The 27558-nt window shown below is 20.7% G+C and overlaps 1 long non-coding RNA gene across 1 annotated transcript in view; it reads right to left on the bottom strand.

The window, feature by feature from the left end:
- Nucleotides 1-27558, bottom strand: part of LOC135226773 (uncharacterized) — an 83508-nt gene that overhangs the window by 17790 nt on the left and 38160 nt on the right. The gene's annotated exons all lie outside the window — the stretch shown is intronic.

Here is a 27558-nt window from a genome sequence, read left to right as displayed (position 1 = left end):
GGTTTTCTTTATACTCTGATCAGTTCTCTACCTGCTGAAAAGGACTTCTTTTGAATTTGGGATTCGGAGCCTAATTAAAAGCTGTAGTGTCCAAAGCGAAGATACGAGATTTTAAAGAATTTTTGTAAACTGAGACAAATTTGATCGACAGAAGATAGGAAAAATACGAGAATTTTAGACTCGTTTCAGAAGAATCCTTCTTCTTTTAATCATTCGTTCAAAATTGATTTGTTTCGTGTAAATTATTAAAAGTATTACTTGTTCGCATTCACGTAATATTGCTAAAATGCAGCTCATAATTATAATGTAGGCCTTTAGAGTAAATTATTCAAAATATAAATATTAGAATTTCAGCTCTGAAAAATCTAACTTAAAATAAGGTACATAGTTGTATTTTCTATATCTTTAATCGTATTTGAACTTTATGCGTAGCTTTTAAGTGATTTTTGAAATAAAAATCAGTCATCGAAAAGATGAAAAATTTTCAAAAAATTATGTACTAAAATTGAAATATATAAAAACGATTTTTGAAACAAAAATCTGTAATTATTTTTCTGTTTCATTGTATTTCCTAGGCGAGTTTTATGATGATTTTTTAACAAGAAGACAGCCAACAACCATTGAATAAGACTCTGAAACGTTTTGTGCAATGCAATAATTGATATATTGTCCTAATTTTAGGCGATTTTCCAAATGATATTTGAAATATAAATCAGTCATCAAAATGAATGAAAAAACTCCTAAAAATATCATGTTGAAAACGATTCATTCTTTAGCTGTTTTTTCTTTTTTATAATCATTGTCCAATATTTATGACATTTTTAAAGTGAGTTTTGAAACTGAAATTAGGCCTCAAAACCAGAGCAAATCTACCATGAATATTGCATCATAATTGAAATTTTTGTCTTTTTTGGGCAATTTTTCTGATAATTTTTCCAACAAAACCAGTAAACAAAAAACAGTTAAAATAACAATAAATAATAAAAAATAAAAAATAAATAAATCAAATCAAATAAATAAAAATAAATTAAAATAAATGAATAAAAAATAAATTAATGACAAATAAATCAATAACACATTATATATAAATAAATAATAATAATAAAAAAATAAAAAAGTAAGTAATAAAAAAAAAATAAAAAATAAAGCAAATAAATAAAAATTGTAAATAAATAAATCAAAATAAATAAACAAAAATTGTAAATAATTAAATAAAAATAAATAAAATAAAATTATTAATAAATAAATAGATAAAAATAAATAAATAAATAAAATATAATAATAAATAGATAAATGAAAAAAATATTAAATACATAAAAAGATAAAAAAAATAAAAAATAATTATTAAATAAATAAAAACATAAATAAAAAATAAATGATTAAAAATAAATAAATAGATAAATAAATAAATAAATCAATCAAAAATAATTAAATGAATAAAAAAAATCAAAATAAAAAATAAATACATCATTCAAATTTAAATAAATAAATAAATACAAATAAATAAATAAATAAAAATAAAAAATTAAACAAAAATAAATAAAGGAAAAAAGTAAATAAAAAATAAATTAATAATTAAATGAAAAATAAACAAAAAATAAATAAATTAGATAAAAATAAATGAATAAAAGTAAAAAAATAAATATATAAATGAAAATATATATAAAAATGAAATTAAATAAATAAATAAATAAATAAAAACAAATAAATGAAATAAAAAAAATTAATTAAATTAAAAATAAATAAATAAATAAATAAATAAATTATATACATAAATAAAAAATATATAAAAATAAATAGATATAGACAAAATGAATAAAAAATGAAAGTTAATAAATAGATATATAAAAATAATTAAAACAATAACTAAATAAAAATATCATAAATAAATAAATAAATAAGTAAATTAAATGACAATTAATAAATAAATTAATAAGTAAATAAAAATAAAAAATAAATAAAAAATAAACTAAATAAAATATAAAGATAATTAATAAAAATAAATAAATAAATAAATAAAAAATAAATAGATAAAATTTATTAAATAAAAAATAAATAAATAAATGAATAAATAAACAAATAAATTAAATAAATAAAAATAAAAATTAATAATTCATAAAAATAAATAGGAAATAAAATTAGATAAATAAATAAATGAGAATATATATATAACAAAAATAAATAAAGAAACAAAATAAAAACAAATAAATGAAATAAAAAATAATTAAAAATAATATAAATAAATAAAAAATTAAAAAAACAAATATACAAAAAAAAACATAAATAAATAAAGAATAAATAAATAAAAATCAAAAAAAAATCTAAAGAAAATAAATAAATAAAAATTAAAGAAAAAATAAAATGAATAAGAAATAAATTAAAAATAAATATAAATAAATAAATAAATAAATGAATAAATAAATAAATAAATAAACAAATAAATAAACAGAAATACATAAAAAAATAAATAACTAAAAAATTTAAATAAAAATAAATAAATAGATTAAAATAAATACATATAGATAAATAAAAAAATAATAAAAAATAAATAAATAAACTATAGATAAATAAATAAGTGAAAAAATAAATAAAGAATAAGTAAAGAAAAAACAAATAAATAAATAAATACATAAAAATAAGAAGTAAATAAATAAAAAAACGTAAATAAATAAAATAAATAATTTATCAATTAAATGAATAAAAAATTCAAAAAAAAAAAAATAATAGAAATTAATCAATATAAATAAATGAAAGTAAATGAATAAAAATAAATAAATAAAATAAATAAACAAACAAATAAATAAATAGATATATAAATAAATAAAAATAAATAAATAAATAAAAGTAAATAAATAAATAAATAAAAATACATAAATAAATAAATAAAAATAAATAATAATAAATAAATAAATAATAAATAAATGAATGAAAATTGAAATTAAGAATAAATAAATATAAATGAATGAATAATTAAAAAATAAATTAATAAATATAAATAGATAAATAAATTGATTAATAAATAAATAAATCAAAAGAATAAACAAATAAAAAGTTCAAAGTATAAAATAAATAAATTAAATATAAATTAAATTAATTAATAAAAATAAAAAAGTAATAAAAAATATAAATAAATATATATAAATATATAAATAAATAAAAATAAATAAATGAAATTAAATAAAAATAAATAAAAATAAATAAAGAAAAATGAATAAATATAAATAAATAAAAAATAAATAATAAAATATGAATATATATATATAAAATGGAATAAATAAAAATAAATATAAAAGATAAATAAATAAATAAATAAATAAATAGAGATAAATAAGTAAATAAATAAAAATATATAATAAAAGTAAATGAATAAATAAATAAAAAAATAAATAGATAAATAAAATTATATATATAAACAAATACAATTATATAAATAGATAAATTAATAAAAATAAATAATTAAATAAAAATAAAAAATAAATAAATAAACAGCAATAAATAAATTAAGCTAAATAAATAATAAATAAATAAAAATAAAAATAAAGATAAAATAAATAAATATGTAAACGAAAATAAATAAATAAAAATAAAGAAATACAAAAAGTAAATAAATAAAAGTAAGTAAATGAATAAATAAAAATAAATAAATATAAAAATGAAAATAAATGAATAAATGAAAATAAATAAATAAATAAATAAAAAGAAACAAATAACAATAAACAATTAAAAATGAATATAAATCATAAAAATAAATATAAACAAATAAATTAAATCATTGAAAAGAAATTAAATAACTAAATAAAAAAAAATAATTAAATCAATCAAAATAAATAATTAAAAAAAAATAAAAAGGTAATAATAAATAAATAAAAATCAATAATGCATAAATAAATAAAATAAATAAATAAAAATAAATAAATAAATAAAAATAAAAATAAATTATTAAATAAATAAAAATAAATTAATGAATAAATAAGTAAAAATAAATAAATGAAATTAATATAAAAAAATACATAAATAATATACATCGAGCTACAAATGTCCTTTAATATCTAATTTGCTCTACTTCAGAATAAATATATTTTCATATATGTTTAACCGAAGGGGAATTTTTTAGTCGATAAGAGATTTGTCGGCTCACAGGCGCGAACCATCGACAACTACAAATCCAGGACGCACAGTGAAGCCTCAGACCACACCGCCACTTCAAGAGGCTATAAGTTTATGCCGCCTCTCACCCTCAAATACCTGTCGCTCTCAGGTATTCGTTGTTTTGGAGACTGCATCAACCCACCTCGACCTCGGTAACGTTGTAGTGCTTTTGTCCGCATTTAGCCATTATATGAGTTTATCACATTACCGTGATTCATATACATACATCGAGCTACAAATGTCCTTTAATACCTAATTCGCTCTACCTAGGAATTAATATATTTTCATGTATGTTTAACCGAAAGGGAATTTGTAGCTCAATGTATGTATATGAATCACGGTAATGTGATATGACTCACATAATGGCTACATACAGACAAAAGCACTCAGAACGTTACCGAGGTCGAGGTGAGTTGATGCTGTTCCAAAACAACGAATATCTGAGAGTGACAAGTATTTGTAGGTGGGAGGCGGCATAAACTTATAGCCTCTTGCGGTGGCGGTGTGGTCTAGGGCTTCACTGTGTGTCCTGGATTTGTAGGTGTCGATGATTCGCGACCATGAGCCGACTAATCTCTTATCGACTAAAAAATTCCCCTTCGGTTAAACATATATGAAAATATATTAATTCCGAGGTAGAGCAAATTAGATATTAAAGGACATTTGTAGCTCGATGTATTTGTATGAATCACGGTAATGTGATATGACATTATACATAAATAAATGAATTAAAAAAAAGAAATAAATAAAATAAAAGGATAAAATTAAAAAATATAAATAAAAATAAATTGAAATAAATCTTTAAAAAAAGAGCTAAAGAAAAATAAATATATAAACAAATAAAAAATATATAAATAGAAAAAATAATTAAAAATAAATAAACAAAAATTAAATAGATATACAAAAATGAATCAATAAATCAAAACAAATAAATAAAAAAAAAATAAATGTAGTGAATTAAATAAAAAATATAAATAAATAAAAAGTGAATAAATAAAAATAAATTAAAATAAAATAATTAAATAAATAGAAATTAAAAAATAAAGATTAAAGAAAAAATATTTTTTTTTTTTTTAAATAATAAAATAAATAAACATAATAAAGTAGATAAAATAAACTAAATAAAGAAATAAAAATAATTAATTAAATGAATAAAAAGAAAAATAAATAAAAAAAAATAATTAATAGATTAATAAGATTAAATAAACAAAAAATAAAATATATAAAAATAAATACATAGAAAATAATAAATCAATAAAAACAAGATAAATAAATAAATCAATCAAAACCTAAGTAAATAAATAAATATAAAATAAACATAAATGAATAAAACAGATAAAATAAACGAATATAAATAAAAAATTAAATTGAATTGATAAAAGATAAATAAAGATAGATAAATAAATAAATAAAAATAAATAAATAAATAAATAAAAATAAATAAATAGATAAATAATAAAAAGTAAATAAATAGAATAAAAAAATGAATAAATAAGTAATAAATATTCAAAATAATAAATAAAATAACATAAATCACAATAAATAGAAATAAAAAAATAAATAACATAAATATAAATAATAAAATATATGTATGAAATAAACAAATAGAAAATAAATAAATGAATAAATAAATAAATAAGTAAATACATAAGTAAATAAATAAATAATATAATAAATAAATAAAAATAGTATAAATAACTAAAATAATAATAAAAAATAAAAAATAAATAACATAAGTAAATAAAGATAAATAAATAAATGAAAATAAAAAATAAAAATATAAATAAATATCAAAATAAAGAAATAAATAAAATAAAATCAATAAATAAAATAAATAAAAAGAAATAATTAAGAATAAATATATAAATAAATTAAAACAAAAAAATAAACAACCAAAATAAATACATGAAAATAATAAAAAAAATACATAAATAAATGTAGAAAATAAATAAATAAATAAATAAATAAATAAATGAAAATAAATAAATAAATAGGTAAAAATAAATAAAGTTAATGAAAGTAAAATCGATAAATAAATAGGTAAAAATAAATAAATTAATGAAAGTAAATAAATAAATAAAAAATAAATAAATAAAATAAAATAAATAAATCAATGAAAATGAATAAATAGATAAATAAAAATGAATAAATAAATAAATAAATAAAAATAGATACATAATTAAATGAATAAATGAAAAAATTAAAAATAAGTAAATAAATGAATAAATAAATATGTAAAAGGAGGAATGTACAGTTCATCATATTTAACTTCCCATGGAGACAGAGTCCGAGCGACAGCTTAAGAAAGCTGATAACTATTTTCTGGGATGGTGTGACATTAAGATACTTACAAAGCAGGTCAATGGTCGTCCTGTAGGTATGTGAGTTCGAGAGAAGGTGACTTTGAAACCAGTTGAAAGCAGTTCCTGGGTGTGGAACCGAACGGGCGTGAGTTTGTCTGTAGTGTTTGGCGCTCCTCTTCCCTTCCGTTTATAATGGCATCTTTAGCCAAAACTATGGGGAGACTTACGGAGAGGTCTGTGCGAGAAAGGCAGAGCCACGATGGCGTATGCCGAGGAGTTTCCTTTTGAAAGTGTGTGATTTTCCAAGCTGTAATGGGTAAGAGTCAATGTGCTTTAGCCAAAGTTATGGCTTGTCTCTTACTTTGATATTTTGTAAAGATGTTCTATTTCATTTAATCTTTTGACTTTGTCTTTACAATTGTGTGTGCTCACTAGTGTGTTCTCCTGTCTTTGAAACAGGCGGATCTAGTGGAGGGGACCAAGTGTCCTAGTGGAGGGGACTAAGTGTCCTAGTGACGGGACTAAGTGTCCTGGTGAGGGGACTGTGTTTTGGAGAAGAGATAATTGGTGTGTGACTAATTACTGATTAAGACTATTAAAATAACGGGGCGTTGTCTGTGAGACTTGAACTATGAATTATCTTTCTATTAATTATCCTGTAAGAATATGAATTATTCAATTAGTACTTTGCTTTGAATAAAAATATATTTTTGTAGCTCCGACTCTGATTTCGTGACCTTAGATAATGGAGTGGAGGTTGAGAGAGAGAGAGAGAGAGAGAGAGAGAGAGAGGGGCTATTACTGGTGTCTGAGAGAGAGAGAGAGGAGGGACGAAGTGTTACCAGTTCGCCTTCCGCTATGGCTAAACGCATACCAAATATGAAAATAGTGGGGGTGATGCTACTGTTGTTAATAGAGTGGCAAGCGGTGGTCGAACGAAAAAGCCTTTTGTGAGATTGTGGAAAATTGTTAGATTTCAGTTACTAGGTGAGAGGGGATGAGAAATATCCGTCCGTTAACTGTTGTAATGAGGCGGGGAGAATTGAACTTGGCTCAGCATTTTGCCCAGGGCAAGATACCGTGAGTGGGTCGGTTGATCAGTAAGACTTCTTTCTTAGTGCGCGCTGCCAAGTGTCTTTTCCGCTCGATGATCGGGTTGTCATTACACACGCAAGTATGTGTGTATTTGCGTGTTACTGCGCATTTGGTTTTGCGGTCAGGTTTTCTTTCATTGTGAAGGGGTAAGTGTTACGGTGTGTGTTTGTTTTTGAGTCCTGGGGGGTCTTTATTTTTAATCATTTTGTGAGTTGTGGGATTGGTTTAGGATACCATATTTTTTTCCCCATAGGAGTAGAAAGTGATGTGTTTGTTTATTGGCGCATGTTTAGAAGAGACGCATTCGTCTTTGTGTTAATACATACATGTGTATGAATGGTTTTCATACATGCGAAACTGTTGCTTGAATTGCATTCTTGGCTTGGAGACAGAGAGCACCCACTTGATCTTACGCGGTCAGTGCAATTTTTGCTGCGAGTAGTGATCTGCCTCGGGGGGGCATTGCTTGACTGGGAGGGTGAAGCTCTTTTTTTTTAGTGGGGGGTGAACTCCTTTTTTTTCTTTGTGTCGGGGTATTGGGGACGAGTTTGCCCTTGGATAAGGAAATTTCCAATGCCAAAGGACATCAGCTGATAATGATTGGTCGATGATGTGACATGCCTGTAGGGTTTTTTTTTTTAGAAATAGATTTTCTTTCTCTTGAGTGAAGAGAAAATGGGATGTGGTGTAAGTTTTCCTTATGCTTTGGAAGGCATAATTATAAATGGGGACACAGACATTATTATTTTTTTTTTAATGGAGATTTGATTGGTGTTGGGGAGATTACTTTAAAATAGTGCTGAGTGATGGTGATTGCTGAGTGGTGGTGAATGGTGATGCCTGGTGGTGCTGACTGATGAAGATTGCTGACTGATGTTGTCAGGTGGTGTCGCCATTGGTGGTGGATGGGTGCCTGTTGTTGTATTTGGTGTATACTGGGGAAGTGGTGTTGAGTTTTGGTATGGCAATATTGATAAATATTGGGGAATGGCAATATTAATGCCCTTACTTGAGATATTTGCAGGAGAATTATTACTATGGAGAATTATTATTATTACTTGAAATATTTTATGGGAGAGGTACTTAAGTAGAATTATCATTACTTGAGACATATTTTACAGGAGATTTGAGATATTTCATGGGAGATTATTTTATAACTATTACAGATAATTATATTACGGAGAATTATTACAATGAATTTTAGGAGAAGTTTTGTGATTAATTATTTATTGAGTTTCGAATTTTTGGTGAATTTTGTGCTGAATTTTTTTTATGAGTTCAGCAGGAAATTGCTTGACATCTACGTGAGTCACAGGGATAGTTAACAGTGTCGTTGATTTTTCTTTTTTCCCTTTTTGGACGTTAGCCATAGCTGACGCAAGTTTTTTTTTATCTGGGCGAGTTTGAATTTATTTTTCTCTCCATTTTGTGTGAATTTTTTAAAATCTCATTGTTCGGGAGGGAGAATTTTTGCATTTTTTTTAATGCATACGTAATGGCACTACATTTTTTTTTTCTGGATATTTGTGTTTCAGAAGTTGCGGGTTTATTGCACAATACTTCTGTTGTATTTGTGACAACTTTGCCAGAGATAGGAAACTTGGTTAAGTTTCTAGTGTCTTATGTCGTAAGGCATATTGGAGAAGTCTTTACTTAGACACTTTGAATTTGGAGTTCTGTTATAATGAGTTATGTGGCACATTGGTAATTTTTTCTGGAATTTCCTGGATAATTTTATTTGCCAAGTTTTTGGCTTTTCTCAGCAGTTATGCTAAACAGAGTTTATAGTTTTTGACTATAACGTTGAGTATTTTCCTGGAGAATTGGAGATATAATATTTTGGCCATTTGATATTTGTTATTGTGTTGGAGATATAATTTCCACAGTTTAGGCCTATGGTGGTGAGAGCTATGTTTAGTTCAATTATTTTGCAGCCATTTTTGTTGCAAATGGAGACACCTTTATGAGGAGATATGTGGCAATATTTTTTTAGTGTGTCAGCTAGGTGCTTTCAGTGTATTTTTTTGGAGGCGGAGTTACATTTTTTTATTATCCTGCTTGGAGATATAGTATATTTTGGAGACATTATTTTATTCCACATGGAGTTATTGGTGAAATAGAGGTGAATATTTTTTTTTACTGGAGTGGTGGTTTTATTAACAGTGGTTATTGGTGAAATAAGAAGGAATATGGTGGTGTGGTTATTAATTAAATGGAGGAAATTTTTTTATCACTGGGGTGGTGTTATATATATGTGGGTGGAATTGATCTTTGGCGGGCGACCTTTTTTTTGTGGTTATGATTGGTTTTAGTTGAATTCCTGGAGTTTTTACGAGCCAAGAGAAGAGTTCTGTGGTTCTTTTTGGTTTCGTGACTAATTGGAGGCGAGTGTCATTACTGCATTGTGGTCCTATGGAGATGTTGCATTTTTTATGTTCACCAGTGAGTTATTTTTGGAGGCATATAATTGCTGAATTGTGAGTTTACAGTAGTTTTTTTTCCCGGGTAGGTGATAATTTTTTTATATAATTGGGCAGTATCGTTTGTGAGAGTTGTCTTTGAGACAAATTTTGAACACCTTAGTCGTATCCTGGAGATAATTTTGTGAAATGTGCTTACTTGGTGTCAGTATAGAACATTTTTTTGAGAATCATGAGTTTCTGAAGTTGGAAGTCTGACTAGACATTCTTATGCTGCAGTTCGAGCACCTGATGTGTCCGCAGGTGGGTTTTTGCTGACAACGCTGTGATGAGTCCGGTGTGAAGACTCTTTTCCTCTAGTGGTGATTGCTCAGAGTTTTTGCAATATCTGGAAATGTTGATCATAGCATTTCATGAAAATGCAAGTGTAAGAGGTTGCTTTTTGGCCGTGTCCGATAGCTTGAAAAGTTGCGATGGGAAAATTCCGTAACTATGGATATTGCATTTGTTGGGGAAAACGCGGGGTTATGTATATCTTGCATATATTATGTGCTTTGTGATGGGGAAGTTCACTTCTTGTTATCTTTATTTTTTCCTTTTTTTATGAGAGATGTAATTGGGGATTGAGCTTTAAATAGCATTTCTTTTTGGACGGGAGATGTGATTGTTTTTTTGGGGCTTTGTGAATTGTGTAATGGGCGTTTTGAAACTAATTGTATGAGCAATGAGGGGTTCTTGCTTTTAGAAATTGGAGAGTTTTTACTGATTTTGTGGGTTGCTGTAATATCAGAGCTTGAGAGAATATTTTTGATAATTTTGGAACTGGGCTTGTTACGTGATTTTTTTTTCTTGGGCTCATTACTTTTTTTTCTTTTTTTTTACTTGTGAGAATTTGAGTTTGAAATTTGAGTGCAGAAGTCTGTGGAGTTCCTGTGAGTCTGAGTTCTGGATTGTGTGTGCTGGTGTGTGAGTTTGGAGAATTAAGTTAGAGAACTTAATATTTTTTTTTTGCGGAGTTGTGATAATGACTCATGATTTAGTGGTCATATAGAGTTCCTTCACGAGTTGAAGTTAGAAATCAGTTCAGTGGTCATATTAAATGTAGTTAATTGGGAGACGTTCAGTTAGTATTTCTGAATTTTTTGTGGTCATTATTTGATAGAAGTAGTATGTCTGGGGTTAATTTCTTTTTTGATTGACCGATGACTTGACTGACATACTTAAACACACCATAATCGTCGTTCCCCGACGCTAGCAAGACGCCCACCAGCCATTGCAGAGATGTTGCTGTCGTTTGCCCAGGGTACTTATGAGAGTATCTACGAGTCTACAGAGTTCTACAACGGTTTTGGGTCTACAGAAGCCGTTAGATGTCTTCCGCAGGGAGACGTTTCGCCTTCCTACAGCGTGCTATGAGTCTGTGCAGGCAGTTGCAGACAAAGAGGGATATTCAACAATCCAAAATGAGAAAAGTTTATACACCCAATTGTTTTTGGAGATGAAGCGTGATAGACATTACTTTGTACTGCCAGAGACGTGCAGTTATTACTATATTTTGTGTTTAATGAGCCGGCCAAAGTGTTTTTTTTATATATGAGCTGTTTTATGTGGCCTGTGGCTAGGTAGGGGCTAGCCAGGATGGTGGCCGAGCTAATCTGTAAAAGGAGGAATGTACAGTTCATCATATTTAACTTCCCATGGAGACAGAGTCCGAGCGACAGCTTAAGAAAGCTGATAACTATTTTCTGGGATGGTGTGACATTAAGATGCTTACGAAGCAGGTCAATGGTCGTCCTGTAGATATGTGAGTTCGAGAGAAGGTGACTTTGAAACCAGTTGAAAGCAGTTCCTGGGTGTGGACGAAGGGTGTGAGTTTGTCTGTACGTGTGCGCCTCTTCCATTCATAATGGCATCTTTAGCCAAAACTATGGGGAGACTTACGGAGAGGTCTGTGCGAGAAAGGCAGAGCCATGATGGCGTATGCCGAGGAGTTTCCCTTTGAAAGTGTGAGATTTTCCAAGCTGTAATGGGTAAGAGTCAATGTGCTTTAGCCAAAGTTATGGCTTGTCTCTTACTTTGATATTTTGTAAAGATGTTCTATTTCATTTAATCTTTTGACTTTGTCTTTACAATTGTGTGTGCTCACTAGTGTGTTCTCCTGTCTTTGAAACAGGCGGATCTAGTGGAGGGGACCAAGTGTCCTGGTGAGGGGACTAAGTGTCCTGGTGAGGGGACTGTGTTTTGGAGAAGAGATAATTGGTGTGTGACTAATTACTGATTAAGACTATTAAAATAACGGGGGGTTGTCTGTGAGACTTGAACCATGAATTATCATTTTATTAATTATCCTGTAAGAATCTGAATTATTCAATTAGTACTTTGCTTTGAATAAAAATATATTTTTGTAGCTCCAACTCTGATTTGGTGACCTTAGATAATGGATGGAGGTTGGAGAGAGAGAGAGAGAGAGAGAGAGAGAGAGAGAGAAGAGAGAGGGGCTATTACTGGTGTCTGAGCGAGAGAGAGAGAGGAGGGATAAAGTGTTACCAGTTCGCCTTCCGCTATGGCTAAACGCATACCAAATATGAAAATAGCGGGGACGATGCTCCCATTGTTAATAAATATATGAATAAACATTAATGGATAATTAAATATATGAAAATAAACAAATAAAAATAAATAAATAAACAAATAAAAATAAATAAATGAATAATAAAATAAATAAATAAATACATAAATACAAAAAAAAAAATAAATGAATAAATAAAAAATAAATAAATAAATAAATAAATAAATAAATAAATAAATAAATAAATAAATAAATAAATAAATAAATAAAAAAAAGTAAATGAAAAATAAAAAATAGTTAAATAAAAATATAAGTAAATAAATAGATAAAAAAAATAAATAAATAATAAAATAATTAATAACAAAACCAAGAAATAATTAATAAATAATAATAAATAAATAAATCAAAATAAGTAAATAAATAAATGAAAAATTGAAAAATTAATATAAATAAAAATAAATAAATAAATGAATAACAATAAATTAAATTATAAAAAATAAAAAACATATAATAAAAATAAATTAATAAATTATATGAATAAAATAAATAAAATAAATAATTAAATTAAAAATAAATTAATAAACTAAAATAATAAATAAATGAAAATAAAAAATTAATCAATTAATAAACATAAATAAATAAATAAAAAAATAAAATAAGAAATAAATGAAAATATATAAATAAATAAATAAATAAATAAAAATATATAAAATAAATAAATAAATAAATAAATAATAACAATAAATAAATAAAAAAAATTATAAATACATAAAGCTAAATAAATAAATAAATAAAAATAAATAGATAAAGAAAAAAGAAAAAATAAATAAATAGAAAATAAATAGAAAAATAAATAAATAAAAATAAATCAATCATTTAAAATAAATAAATAAATTAATGAATAAATAAATAATAAAAAGAAATAAATAAATCAAAATAAAAAAAGAAAAGAATAAAAATAAATAATAAAATAAAATAAATAAAATAAATAAATCAATCAATCAATCAATCAATCAATATATAAAAAATAAATAAACAAAAAATAGATAAACAAATATGATTAAATAAGTAAATGAATCAATAAAAATAAAAAAAAATAAAATAAATAAATAGATAAATGAATAAAAATAAATAAATAGACAAATAATAGATAAATAAATAAATAAAAATAAATAATAAATAAATGAAGAAAATAAAAAAATAAATAAAAATAAATAAATATAAATAAATAGAAATAAATAAAAAATAAATGAAAAATTAATAAATATAAATGAAAAATAAAAAAAAATGAATATGAAAATAAAACTAATTAAATGCAAATAAAAAATACATAAATAAATAAAAAAATAAATATATAATAAAATTAAAATTAAATAAAAAATATATATATACATAAAAAATATATGAATATATATAAATAAATAAAAATAAATAAATCAATCAAAATAATAAAAATTAATGTATAAAGATAAATTAAAAAAAAAAATAAATAAATAAATAAACATAAATAATAAGTAAATAAATATAAATAAATAAATAAATAAGCAAATAAAAATAAATAAATAACTAAAAATATATAAATAAATAAAAATAAACAACAAATATAAATGAATAAAAAAAAATAAATATATGACAAATAAATAAATAATCAAAAAAAATTAAAAAAATACTAAAAATAAAGATAAATCAATAAGAATAAATAACTAAAAAAAAGTAAATAAATAAAAATAAATAAATAGAAGAAAATAAATAAATATAGATAAACAATTCATTCAAAGTAAAAAAAATAAAAATCAATAAATAGAAATAAACAAATATAAGAAAAAAAATAAGTAAATGAATAAATAAACAAAAATAAAATAAATAAATAAAAAATGAATAAATAAAATTTTAATAAATAAAAATAAATAAAAAATAAATAAATAGATAAATAAAAAAAAATATATAAATAAAAATAAATAAATAAATAAAATAAATAAATAAACTGATTAACTAATATAAATATATAAATAGAATTAAAATTAACAAATAAATATATAAATATAATAAAAAAAATAAAAATAAAAATAAATAATAATTATATATATATATAAATAAAAAAAGATAAAGAAAATAAAGATAAATAAAAACCAACCATAAATAAATAAATAAAAATAAATAATGAAATAAATAAAAATAAATAAATAAATAAATAAATAAAATAACTTAATAAATAGAATGAATAAATAAAAATAAATAAATAAATAAAATAAAATAAATAAAAACAATTTAATAAATATAAATAAATAAATAAAAATAAATAAATAAAAAATATAAAATTAAAAATGAAAAATAAAAAATTACTAAATGAATGAATAAATAAATAAAATAAATAAACAAAAATAAGTAAGTAAATAAATAAATAAACAAAAATAAATAAATAAATAAAGAAATAAAGTTAAATAAAAAATATATGAATAAAAATGAATAAATATAAATAGATAATAAAAATAAATAAATATATATATACATAAGTATATAAATAAAAAATAAAGGAATAAATGAAAAAAATAAATGAATTAACTAAATTAAATAAAATAAAAATAAACAATTAAATATGAATATATAAAATTAAAATATATAGAAATAAATAAATCAATCAAAACAAATAAATAAATAAATTAATAAAAATAAATAAATCAATTAAACTAAGTAAATAAATAATTAAAAATAAAAATAAAAATAAATAAACTAATAAATAAATATAAATGAATAAATAAATAAATAAATAAGTAAAATATATATAAAAATAAATAAATAAAATAAATAATTAAATAAATAAAAATAAATAAATAAATAAATAAGTAAAAATAAAATAAATAAAACTAATAAATAAGAAAATAAAACACATAAATAAATAAATAAAAATAATAAATAAATAAATAAATATATAAATAATAATAATTACACAAATAAAAATAAATAAATAAAAAAAACAGATAAATAAATAATAATAAATAGAAATAAAAAATTAATATATATCAATAATGAAATAAATAAATAAATAAATAAATAAATACATAAAAAAATAAATAAATAAATAAAAGTAAGTAAATAAATAAAAATAAATAAATATAAATAAATCAAGATAAAGGATAAAGATAAATAAAAAATAAAAAAATAAATATATAAATAAATATATGAAAAATAATTATATGAATAAGTAAATAAATAAATAAATATATAAAAATAAAAGTATAAATAAATAAAAAACTAAAAATAAATAAATAAAATAAAAACAAATAAATAAATAAATAAATGATAAATAATTAATATATAAATAAAAAAAAAAGTAAATTAAGAAATAATAAACAAAAAATAAATAAATAAATAAAATGAATATACATAGATAAATAAATAAATAAATAAATAAATAAAGCCAAACAAATAAATAAATAAAATAAATTCAGAGTAAAAAAAAATAAATAAAGAAATAAATAAAAATAAATAAATTATTAAAATAAAAGATATAAATAAAATATAAATCTTATAATAAAAAATAAAAATAAATAAATAAATAAATAGAAATAAATAAATATATAAATGAAAATAAATAAATAAATAAGTAAAAATGAATGAATATATAAATAAATAAAAATAAATGAACTAATATGAATATATAAATAAAGATAAAAAGATAAAAAATGGAAAAAATAAGTAAAAATATAAATATAAATGAATAAATAAAACAATGAAAAATAACAAATAGATAAATAAATAAAAGATAAAGATATAAATAAAATAAAATAAATAAATGTAGACAACTAAAAATAAATAAATAAAAATCTATACATAAAAATGAACAAATCATTCAAAAGAAATAATAAATAATAGATAAAATTAAATCAATCAATAAACATAAATGAAAAATAAAAATAAATAAAATAAAAAGGAAAATAATAGATAAAAAAAATAAATATAAATAAATAAATAGAAATGCATAAATAAAAATAAATAAATGAAATTAATAATAAAAAATAAAAAATAAAAAATACATAAATAAATAAATAAATAAAAATAAATAATAGATAAATAAAAAATAAATAGAAATAAATGATTGAATAATTTAAAAAAATAAAATATAAATAGAAATAAAATATAATAAATAAAATATATAAATGATAAATAAATAAAAATAGATAAATAGATAAATAAATAAAAATAAATAAACAAAAAAAGAAAAATATATCAATAAATGAAAACAATAAATAATAAATAAATAAATAATAGATAAATAAATAAATAAAAAAAAAGTAAATAAATAAAAATAAGTAAATAAATAAATAAATTAGTAACTAAAAATAAATGAATGATAAAATAAAAGAATAAATAAAAAGTAAATAAATAGATAAATTAAAATAAATAATTGAATAAATTGAAATAAATAAATAAATAAATAAATAAATAAAAAAAAAACAAAATAAATAAATAAATATATAAATAAATATAATAGATAAATAAATAAATAAAAGGAATAAATAGATAAGTAAATAAAATAATAAATTAATAAATAAAAAATAATATAGATAAATAAATAAAAATAAATAATGAATAAAAATAAAAATATAAATATATAGAAATCTTCCTCTTCCCAGCTGGTACCCATTTTTATATGGGGTCGCCGTTTCGGATGAGCCGTTTCCTTCTATTTCTATTCTGCGCTTCTGCCTCATCAATTCCTTTCTCATGTAAGTCTCCTCTCACACAGTCCTTCCATCTCTTTCTTGGTCTCCCTCTTCTTCTTCTTCTATCTTGAACCTCCATCCCCATAGTATGTCTCCCAGCGTGGTCCTCATCTCTCCTCAACAGGTGTCCATACCATCTCAGCCTCCCCTCCTGCACTTTCTTTGATACTTCCACCACCTTAGTCGATCTCCTTATGTAGTCATTTCTGATTCTACCCTTTCTTGTCACCCCAGACATCCACCTAAGCATTCTCACTTCTGCCACATTCATCTTCTTATGCCCTGTTTTTCTCATGCTTGCTGTTTCCGTACCATACAGCATTGCTGTTCTTACCACCGTCTTGTGAAATTTTCCTTTTAACCTAAGGGGTACTCTTTTGTCCCAAAGAACTCCAGAGGCCGCTCTCTAGTTGTTCCAGCCTGCCTGTACCCGATGTTTTACTTCTTCTTCCATACTTCCTCCAGCGTTAACAAAAGATCCCAAATACTTGAACTTATCAACTCTCTTTATTTGCTCTCCACCAAGCTGAATATTTTCTCTATCATCCCCCTCAGTGGTGGTACACATATATTCTGTCTTAGATCTACTTATTCTCATTCCTCTGTCCTCCAGTACTTGTCTCCATCTTTCCAATTTCATTTCCAGATCTTCCCTGCTCTCTGCGCACAGAACAATATCATCCGCATACTGTTTCCCTTACTTCCTCTATTATAAAGTCCATCACTATATTAAAGATAAATGGGCTCAGAACCGACCCCAGGTGTAATCCTACTCTAACCTCAAAACCCTCTGTCTCCCCAACACTGCTCCTCACTCTGGTAAATACATTCCGGTACATCTCTTGTATCAATCTCATACTTCTCTGGTACCATCTTCCAAGGTCAATGAATACCATATGTAGGTCCCTTTGCCTTTCCCCGAATTTCTGCATTAGTTGCCTCAGACAAAATATACCATCTGTTGTTCCCCTTCCCTTCATAAATCCCATCTGCTCTTTACCCATTTCTACTTCTTTCCAGTATCTTCAAATTGTGGGACATCAATTTAATGCCCATATAATTACCACACTCTTGGACATCGCCTTTCCCTTTAAAAATTGGGATCAATATACTTCCACGCCACTCATTTGGTATCTTTTCCTGTTCAAGGATCTTTATCATAAGATCATACAGTATATCCACTCCTTCATCTCCTAATGCTTTCCATGCCTCCACAGGAATCATGTCTGGTCCGGTTGCCTTCCCATTCTTCATCTTCTTCAGTGCATTTCTAAAGGGGTGTTGCCTCGCATTTGTTATAGTAACAAGGCACCCCGTTAGTTACTTTTGATCTGCAATGATATCAGCAGATGTCAGTTGGTATACATCACACCTTTTTCAAGTATCATTGACTATGATGATACTTTCTAAGTCCCCATCAATAGTTACTTCTGGTATGAAGGTTGAAGACGTTAAAACTCATAGTTAAATTACAAGTTATATTTAACAAAGCTACATCACAAAGATAGCTGCAAGAAGATTTGGATAATAAGTCTTCAAGCGGAGAGGTGTGGTGGAAGTCTGATATACAATTCTGTTTACAAGATCATAGTAGAGTGAAACATTGCTCAATTTCGTACACACAGATGAATATATGGATCTAGGTCTGTGACGTAGGCACAGACTGTTGATGGGAACGACAACATGTTTTCCCAGAGGGGCATCGTTGACGTTATCTTTTTCAACATTAAAACGCTGACCCAGGTGTCTACAAACCAAGACGTTATACAAAGCGACGTCAGAGCAACGTCAAGGCTACGTCAACACTGCTCTAATAATACATTAACACTTCTGCAAGTTCCTACAGGAACCCTTGGGTCATGGGTTTTAGTTAACAACATATTGCATCATTTATAGAATGTCAAAATGCATTCTTTATTATATGTAACTCTTACACATTTAGTACCTCTTGCCTAGAAAACTTCATTACCATGCCATGTCCACTTGCCCATCCTCTTATTAGTCTATTATTTTCTTCATTTAACAACTATTCGAAATATTCTCTCCATCTCTTCACAATGTCTTCCTCCTTTCTAAGTACTGCACCATCTTGATCTTTTATTTGTTTGATATGTGAAATATCTTTGGTGCTATTATTTCTAGCCTTTGATAGCTTGATCATCTTCTTTAATCCTTCCTTTGTCCCCAGCTCAATATACACATCATCATACGACTTTGCTTAGCTTGGGCTACCACCTTTTTCACCACCTTGTTTTTCTCTCTGAACCTATCTCTGTCTTCCACTGACTGTGACTCTTCCCATCTTTTCTTTGCCTCCTTCTTATCTTTTACTACTTTCTCAATGTCTTCATCCCACCACCAACTCTCCTTTTCTTCCCATATGATACCAGATGCCTCTCCTAGCAGCTCATTTCCATGCCTTCTTATTACTGCTACATTTCGTGCCCACCATTCTTGAACATCTTCAATCCCTATATCAACATCCTCCAATACCCTCCTCTTAAACTCTCTCTTCTTATCCCCTTCCTTCTCTAATTTTTACCATTTAATTTTCCTTATCTCTTTAGCTTTGGTTTTTCTTTCCCTTTTTAACTTTAAATCCATCCTTTTATACAAGAAGTAGTCTTCTTAAATAATGAGTTTACTATTGCCATGTCGAATGACACAGCAAAGTCCACTACACTCTCTCCTCCCATGCACCCGACCAATCGCCTCATTTTCACTTCCGACATGGCCATTCAAATCTGTCCCCACTATCACCCTCTCATGTTCTTCCAGTTCTTGCATTATTCCATCCATGTCTCTCCAGAAATTTCCTTTCCTTCTTCTTGTGCAACCAACTTGTGGTGCATATGCACTTATAATATTCAGAATCTCTCCTCCATAACATATCTTCAATCTGATGATACGGTCATTCTCTCTATGCACTTCTATCACTGTATTCTTCAGTTCACTAGACAGTACTATGCCAACTCCATTTCTACCTTGTTATTTGCTCCACTATAGTATAGCTTATATCCATCTCCCAACTCTTTAGCTTTATTTCCTTTCCATCGCGTTTCTTGCACACACATAACGTCTACTTTCTTTTCTCTCATCAAGTCAGCCAATTCTCTACCTCTCCCAGTCATGGACCCAATATTAAGCTGACATACTCTAAACCCAATGTGAGCTCGCTTCTTTAGCTGCACACGCTCCTGATGCAGTAGCCCTCGCCTTATCACAGAGTTAGGGCGATGTCTCTGCGTCGTTTACGGAATATGCCCTAGCATTACTTCTTTTCATATTTCGGCTCATTCCATTTATAGGTTTTGGCACAGATTTTTACAGCAGGATGCCCTTCCTGACACCAACCCTCCCTATTTATCCGGGCTTGGGACCGGCACACAAAAGTACTTGTTTGACCCTCAGGTGGCCAGGTTAAATACATAGAAATAAATAAATCAATAAAAACAAATACATAAATAAATAAATTAATCAAAATAACCAAATAAAAAATAAAGTGAAGTGATACATATATAAGTAAAAATAAATTAAAAATAAACATAAATAAATAAATTGAATTCATAAATAAAAAATAAATACAACAAATAAATAAATAAACAAATAAAAATACATAGCAAATAAAAATAAATAATTGAATGAATAAATAATTAAAAATAAATAAATAGAAATAAAAAAAAGGAATAAATCAAAATAATAAACCAATCAAAATAAAAAAAAATAAACTGATAAATAAATGAAAATAAATAAAACAATAAAAAAATAAATAAACACAAATAAAATAAATAAATAAATAAATAAATAAATAACAATAAATATAAAGAAATAAATAAAAATAAATATATGAAAATAAATAAATAAAATAAATGAATAAATAATAATAAATCAATGAATATATAAAAATTAAATAAATAAAAAAAAATAAAAATATATATATAAATAAAAAAATGCAAGAAATAAATAAATCAATAAAAACAAATAGATAACTAAATAAATAAATTAAATAATAAGTAAATAAATAAATAAAATAAATAAATGTATAAATAAATAAGAATAAATAAGTATAAATAAATTAAACTTGAATTGATAAATAATAAAAAAATAACATAAAATAAATAAATAAATAAAAATGCATAAATAAATGCATAAAAAAAATAAATAAATGAATAAATAATTAAAAATAATAAATAGATATGAAAAAAATTAATAAATAAAAATAAATCAATCAATCAAAACAAACAAACATATAAATAAATGAAATTAAATTAACAATAAAATATTAAATAATTAAAAATAAGTAAAAAAATCAAAATAAATAAATAAATAACAATAAATAAAAATAAATAAATAAAATGAATAATCGAAAAAATAAATCAAAAATAAATAATGAATAAGAAATAAATAAATAAATAAATAAACTAATAAATATAAATATATAAATAAAAATGATAAATGACTAAAATGAATAATTACAAACAAATAATAAGAAATAAGAAATAAAGATGATAAATATAAAAAAATGAAAAAAATGAAAATAAAGAAATAAATAAAAACAAATCAATAAATATAAGATATTATAAAAATAAATAAAAATAAAATACGTAAATAAAATAAAACAATAAATAAGTAAATCAAAATAAGTATATGAAAATGATTAAATGAAAATAAATAAATAAATGGATAAAAATATATAATAAGTAAATAAATGAAAATAAATAATAAAGTAAAAAATAAATTAAATTAATTTTAGTAATTGAATAAACAAATAAATAAAAATAAAAAATAAAAAATCAATGAAAATATATAAATAGATAAATGAAAAAAATTAATATAATTAGGTAAATAAATAAATGAAAAAGGAAAATAAGTAAATAAATAAATTAATAAATAAATACAAATAATATATAAATAAACTAAATGGAAAATTGGAAAATAAATAAAAATAAAATAGATAAATTAAAATAACTAAAATATGAAAATGAATTAAATGAATAAATAAAAATATATAAATAAAACAAATAAATAAATAAATGTATAAAATAAAAATAAATAAATACATAAATAAATACAAATAAATGCAATAAAAATGAAATTAATAAATAAAAATAAATAAATAAAATATATGGATGAATAAATAAAAATAAATAATCAAATCAAAAGAAATAAATAAAAAATAGAAATAAATAAATAATTAAAAAATAAATAAGTTAAATAATTAATAACCGAAATAAAGATTAATAAAAACAAAAATAAAAATAAATAAATAAAAAATATATAAATAAATAAATAAATCAAATAAAAAATATGATAGATAAAAAATTAGAAAAAAATAAAAATAAATCTATAAATAAATGAAAAATGAAGGAATAAAGAAAAAAATAAATAAATAAAAATAAACAAATAAATAAATAAATAAATAAAGATAGGTAAATAATTAAAAATAAATAATTTGAATAATTAATAAACATAAATAAATAAATAAATAAATAAATAAATAAGAATATATAAATAAAAAAATAAAAAAAAATAAATCAATAAAAATAAAATAAATATAAATAAAAATAAATAAATCAAAATAAATAAATAAATAAATAATAAAAATAAATTAATTAACAAAAAAAAAAAGAATCAAAATATATAAATAAAATAAATAAAAATACATAAGTAAATAAATAAAAAATAAATAAATATGATTAAATAAGTAAATGAATCTAAAAAAAAATAAATAAATGAAAATAAATAAAAATAAATAAATAGATAAATAAATAAAATTAAATAAATAAATAGAGATAAATAGATAAATGAAATAAATAAAATAAAAAAAATAAAATAAAAAAAATAAAATAAAAAATAAAAAGATAAAATAATAAATATGAATAACTAACAATAACTGAAAAAAAATAAATAGAAATAAAAAAATAAAAAATATAAAGAAAAATAAATAAAGGAAAATAAAAAAATGCACAAATAAATATATAGAAACAAAATAAGAAAAATATATATATAAATAAAAAAATAAAATAATATATGAAATAAATAAATCAATGAAAATAAATAAAAAAACTAAATAAATGGAAATAAAAAAAAATAAATAAGTAAAAAAAGTAAATAAAGAAACAAAATAAATAAATAATAATTAAAAATAGATAAATAAATTAATAAGTAAATAAAAAATAAATAAATAACTAAAAATAAAACAAATATAAACGAATAAAAAAAATAAATAAAAATAAAAAATAAAAAAATAATATAAATATACTAAATAAATTTAAAAATCACTAAAAATAAATAAATAAATAAAAATGAATAAATAAAAAGGTATAAATAAAATAAACAACAAAAAAAATAAAATAGATAAATAAAAAATAAAAAAATAAAAATTATATATAAAATAAAAATAAAATTAAAAAAATAAATAAAAAAAAATAAAAATAAATAATAATAAATAAATAAATTGATTAATTAATATAAAAATTATAATAAATATAAATATATAAATAAATACATAAAATAAAAATAAATAAATAAAAATAAATAAATAAAAAATAATAAATATAGATATAAATAAAAAATAAATAAATAAAAATACATAAATACAAACAAATAAATAAATAAAAGTAAATAATAGAATAAAATAAAAATAAATAAATAAATAAATAAAAATAAATCAATAAATATAAATAAATAAATAAAAATAAATGAAAAGAAATAAAAATAAATTATTAAAAAATTAAATAAATAATAAATAAAATAAATAAATAAAAATAAGTAAAAAATAAATAAATAATAAATAGATAAATAAATAGGTACATAAATAAAAAATAAATAAATAAAGAAAATAAGTGGAATAAAAATAAGTAAATAAATAAAATAATAAATAAAAAAAAATAAATAAATAAGTATAAAAAATAAATAAATGAATGAATTAATTAAATTAAATAAAGAAAAAATAAATAATTAAAAATGAATAAAAAAATAAAAAGTAAATAAATAAAAATAAAAAAAATCCACCAAACAAATAAATAAAAGAATCAATAAAATAAACCAACCAATCAATCAAACTAAGTAAATAAATAAAAAAAATAATTCAAAATACAAATGAAAATAAATAAACTAAACTAATAAATAAATCTCAATAAATAAATAAATAAATAAGTAAAATAAATAAAAAATATATAAAAATAAATAAATAAATAAATAAAATAAATAAATAAATAAAATAAAAAATGAAAATAAAAGTAAAAATAAATAAATAAATAAAACTAATAAAGAAAAATAAAAACAATAAACATAAATAAATAAAAATAAATAAAATAAATTAAATAAAAAATCAATAAAAATATTAAAAGGATAAATAGAAATAATAAAATATGTGATTAAATAAATAAAAAATATAGATAAATAAAAAATTATTACATATACAAATACAAATATATAAATAGGTAAATAGATTAACATCAAATAAACAAATGAAAATAAATCAAATAAGCAAAGATAAATAAAATCAATGAAAATAAATAGAAAAATTTTGTTAAAAAAAAATAAATATGTAAATAAATAAAGATAAATAGTAAATAAAGGTAAATAAATAATAAAAAATGTGTATAAAATAAATAAATAAATAAATAAATAAATAAATAAATAAATAAAAAAGTAAATAAATAATAAGTGAAAACAGAGAGATAATGAAATAAATAGAAATAAATAGATAAACAAATAAAAATATATAAATAAATAAAAAATAAACACATAATAGATAAATAAATAAATAGAAAAAAATAAATAATAAAAATAAAAAATAAAATAAATAGATAAAAAATAAATGAATAAATAAAAATAAATGAATAAATGAAAAAAAAATAGATATATAAATAAATGAACAAAAATAGATATATAAAATAAATAAATAGAAATAAATAAGTCAACAAACACAAATAAATAAATATCAATCAAAATAAGTGAAAATATGAAATTAAAAATACCAAAAAAAATATTGGTAAAATTAAAAAAAATAAATAAATAAATAAATAAAATATCAAAATTAAAAATAAATAAATAATAATCAAATAAATAAAATAAATAGATAAAAAATTCCAAAAAAATAAAAATAGATTGAATGAAATTAATGAATAAAAAAAAACCTAAAATTGTAAAAAAATAAATAAATAAAAAGGAAAAGATCAAATCAAAGATAAAAAATAAATAGAAATAAAAAAATAAAATAAATAAATGAAAATGAATAAATTAAATTAAATAAATAAATAAATATAAAATAAATAAATAAATAAATAAATAAATAAATAAATAAAATATAAATAAAAAATAATTAACATAAATGAAAACAAATAAATAAATATTCAATAATCAAAATAAACTTAAATAAATATATAAAGAATAAAGTAAAATAAAGATAAAAAATAAGTAAATAAATAAAAATAAATAAAGTAAATACATTAAACTAAAAAAATAAGTAAATAAAAATAAATGAATATAAATTAAAAAAAATAAAATGAATAAAAAATAACTAAAGAAAAAAAATAAATACATGAAATAAATAAAAAAATAAATACAGCAAAAAAAAATATATAAAATAAATAAAAATTAATTAAAAAAAATTAAAAAAAGTAAATAAAATAGATAAAAAAATAAATAAACAAATAAATTAAAACTAAATTAAAATTAAAATAAAAAATGAAATAAAAAAAATTAAAAAATGAACAAAAACTCAAAAAAATAAACAAATAAATAAATAAAAAAATAAAAAAAAAGAAGATAAAATAAGAAAATAAATAGAAGCTTAAACAAATAAAAGTAAATGAATAAAATAATAAAAAATAAGGTTAAAAAAAGTAAAGAATAAATTAATAAAACAAATAAAAGCATATAAATAGAAAATCAAATCAATCAAAAAGAATAATCAAAAAATAAGAATAATAAATAAAAAATAATTCCCAAAATAATTCAAAATAAATAAATAAATAAATAAAAAATCCCGTAAACTCCTCCCTCGTGTAAATAAATAGCCATAAATAAATAAATAAATAAATTTAAAAAAAATAATCCTCAGAACTCGAAATAAAAAAATAATAAATGAAAAATTAACAGATAAATAAACTACAAATCCCCTCCTCGCCGCTGGTTCAAATAAAAAAAAGGTCGGATGTAGACTAGCGCTCAAAAATCGGGCCCCCAAACAAATGAATTGAATGAAAATAGATCAAATAACAAATAAATAAATAAATAAAAGTTAAACAATTAAAAATAAATTATAAAAAATAAATTATTATTAACAGATAAAATAAATCCAATTCAAAATAAATGTTGCAACGCTAACTCAATTGTGTTCGTCGCGAAAAATAAAATTAAGGTTAAATAAACAAATATAAAATAAAAATAAAAAGAAAAATAATCAAAATATATAAAACCGTAAATTCTATAAAACCCCCAAAAAATAAAAAATCTAAAAAAAAAGTAATAAAAAGATTAAATAATAAAAAAATAAAAAGATAAAATAAAATTAAAATATAAAAAAAATAAAAAAATTGTATGAATATATAAAATAAATAAAAAAATAACTTAAAAAAATAAAATAAACACGCCAAAAAAATTAAAGTTTTAATAAATCAAAAATAAAACAAATTAAATAAATATTATAAAAAAAATATATAAAAAAATAAATAAATAAATAAAATAGATAAATAAAAAAAATACATGAAATAATTAAATAAAAAAAAGAATAAATAAAAAAGGTAAATAAATAAAAACAAATTAAAGTAAAAATAATTAAATTAAATAAAATAAAGAAATAAAATAAAATAAAATAAAATAAATAAATAAAGATATGTAAATGAAACATAATAAAAAAACCTAATAGATAAATAAATAAATAAAAATAAAATAAATAAAATAAAATAAATAAATAAATAAAATAAAATTAAACTTAATTAAATAAAAAATAAAAAATAAATGGAAATGGAAATAAATAAAAAAAATAAAATGAATAAATAAAAAAGAACGTAAATAAACAGATATGTTAAAATTAAATAGATAAATAAAAAAAAGAATAATATATATAGAATATGTTAATACATTCGAAAAATAAATAATCAAATAAAAAACATAGCTAAATTAAATAAATAAATCAAAAATTAACAGCAAAATAAATAAATAAAGTAAATAAATATTATAAGTAAAAATAAATAAATAAATAAAAATAAAATATAAAGAAAGAAAATATGAATAAATAAAGTTTAGTTGGTAAATAAATAAATAAATTAAAAAACAAAGTGAAACAA

Source organism: Macrobrachium nipponense, chromosome 15 (assembly GCF_015104395.2).
Source record: "Macrobrachium nipponense isolate FS-2020 chromosome 15, ASM1510439v2, whole genome shotgun sequence".
NCBI classification, from domain to species: Eukaryota; Metazoa; Arthropoda; class Malacostraca; order Decapoda; family Palaemonidae; genus Macrobrachium; species Macrobrachium nipponense.
This window is presented reverse-complemented; position numbering and strand designations above follow the sequence as displayed.